We start from the raw sequence: 2870 nt of genomic DNA on the forward strand, positions 1-2870 counted from the left end.
CGATTTCACAGGTGAGGGCCTCGCTTCCCATACCTGGCTACCTAATTAACTGGTTGGTAATTTTTTTCTTTTTCTTTTTTTCTTTTTATTTTTACTGTCTATGTGTCTCTGTTTCTGTCTCTGTCTCTGTCTGTCTCTGTCTCTCTCTCTCTCTCTCCGTCTGTTTTCTCTGTCTCTCTAGTGATTTCAAGAGTAGTAGTTAAATTGATCTCTCAAGATTTAGAATAGTTAACCTTGACCTTTCATTCTCTGTCTCTTCCGTCTTTTCCTCTCTCCCTCTCTCTCTTCCTTCTTCCCTCCCTCTCTCCCTCCATCCCTCCCTCCCTCCATCACTCCTTTCTATAATGATGTTGCCCTTTATCCAGTGTGTGTCGTTTCTGTTCAGTGATTTCTGTTGACTATAAGTACGTGTCGTTTTTATTTATCTTGTTGAATCACGCACGTGTCACTATTTACACAAATTTTGGGAAGATTTATTTATTTTTCTTCGTGGGTTTTTTTTTTTTTGGGGGGGGGGTCAGAGTGGGTGGAAATTTTGCAGTTTGTATTTTTTTTTTTTTTTGTCATTGTATTGGATTTTGTTTGTTGATTCTTATTATTTTTTTCTTATTTGTGTGTGATTGTTGACCTATCACGTATTTATTTTTCTTTCAGGGTGTACGCTCTCTCTCTCTCTCTCTCTCTCTCTCTCTCTCTCTCTCTCTCTCTCTCTCTCTCTCTCTCTCTCTCTCTCTCTCTCTCTCTCTCTCTCTCTCTCTCTCTCTCTCTCTCTCTCTCTCTCTCTCTCTCTCTCTCTCTCTCTCTCTCTCTCTCTCTCTCTCTCTCTCACCCAAAACCTTTATCAAACACAGAACAACTTACAAATGTCACTGCTGCATCCTTCCCTTCTCTTTCCCTCCCTTCCCTTCCCTTCCCTTCCCTTCCCTTCCCTTCCCTTCCCTTCCCTTCCCTCCCTCCCCTTGTCTCCTTTCCCTCCTTCTTGTCGCTTTCCTCCCTCCCCATCCCTCTCTCCCTACCTCCTGTTTTTATTTCCCTTTCTCTATCTCTTCTTTCCCAGGTTTTTCTTTTTATTTCCTTTCTCTCTTTTCTCTCGTTCTTGTTCTGTCTTTTCCTTTTCCTTTTCTTTTTTTTTCTATTTTGCTTCCTCGTGTCTCTCTCCTTCTTCCACTCCTTTCTTTTCCCGCCTTCTTGTCTTTCTTTCCTCCATTTCCTTCTCATTTTCCTCCATTTTGACACTTTCTTCTTCCACTTGGTTTGATTTAGAGAGAGAGAGAGAGAGAGAGAGAGAGATGTGTGTGTGTGTGTGTGTGTGTGTGTGTGTGTGTGTGTGTGCATCGCTGATGATATTTAACGTTATCACTTCAAATTTAGTGTAATAAAGCTATCAGAGCTTTTATCTCCCACAAACCTCTCCTTTATCTTCCCTTATGAGTGTTTTTTTTTCCCATTACTTTTACTCTTCTCTCCAGTGTCCCTCCTATCTTCTCTTCCACCTCGTTTTCTCTCTCTCCTCCTGTCCCGTCATCCCAGCATAACACAATCAAGCTACCTATTAATTGGCGTCCATTAGTGCAGACATTGATACGAGCATTATCAAAATAACCACAGCGTAAGTCACAAACCAACGATAATGAAACTTGGGGAGGAAAAAATTACAGGGAAACATTCGAGGAAGAGTAAAGGTTTGGTATCAGTTAAACCACAGATATACATAAGTCTTATTTGAACATGTATTGGTGGCCGCTGATTGTTAAATATACACAATAACTAGGCAGGTTAAAAGCAGCGGGTTGAGTGGAGTGTATCGGGCGGTTAAATAACAAGAGGAGACAAGGCGATTACAGCCTGAGCCGTCTCAGTCAGCAACGGGGCGCACTGATCTCGAGAGTTGTAATAATTAATTCTCCAACAACGCCAAGTAAATATCCAAGCCACTATAAGCTCTCATTTTTACTGCTCCACTTTAACTCTTTTTTTTTCCTCCTCCAGTCCGTATCATGTAAGTAATTGACGGGAAGTGATTGGCTGAGGTTTAGTTTGATTTAGTTTTATATCTATGATCTTTACCTTTATCAAGCGTGGATGGGTTGGTATCACTGCTTGGAGGGTCAGGGTTGCAGATGTCTCCCTAACGTGTAGTGATAAGGATTATTTGTGGATTCCCTTGCCCTTTCGCTGCCATACAGGTACAAATATAAGGTAGGGTACTTTCAATGTGTGCTTATGTTATTCCTGAAGGGGTTTTATGGACGTAGAGAGAAGAACTGGATCGGAGTGAGGGGAAATTTTGAGTATCGATAAGGATTACTAGTGGATTCCTTTGCTCTTTCGCTGCCATACACTCTAGACATAGATATAACGTATGTACTTTCAATTTGTGATTATTTTTTTTTCTGAAGGGACAGTATAGACGAGGAGAGAAGGAGGAGTACTTGATCGGAGTGAGGGGAAATTTTGAGTATCGCTGCCATTCACTCCAGGCACAGATATAAGATACGGTACTTTCAATTTGTTCGTTATTTGTGATCGGGTACTATAGACGTGGAAAGGAGGAGTACTGGAGTGGAGTATGGGGAACTTTTAGTACAGAATATGGCGGATCTTATGAGGAAAGGAAAAGGAAGCTAAAAGTGAAGGAAAGATTTGTTGTCCTTATGTAGTGAAGGAGTATCGTGAAGGGGATGAAGAGGAGGAGGCAGAGTATTAATGACAAGCTCTGTTAGAAAAAGTATCTGCGGAACTGTGACTGTATAGGATGTAGTTTGTTTTGTTATGTTGGCAGCAGTGTCATAACAGAGGTACGTAGAAGGAACAGATCGCCACTTTGTTGATAGTAACGTAATTTATGAAGTTTTTGCTGTGTTGGTTTG

This window comes from Portunus trituberculatus, chromosome 50, assembly GCF_017591435.1.
Source record: "Portunus trituberculatus isolate SZX2019 chromosome 50, ASM1759143v1, whole genome shotgun sequence".
NCBI lineage: Eukaryota > Metazoa > Arthropoda > Malacostraca > Decapoda > Portunidae > Portunus > Portunus trituberculatus.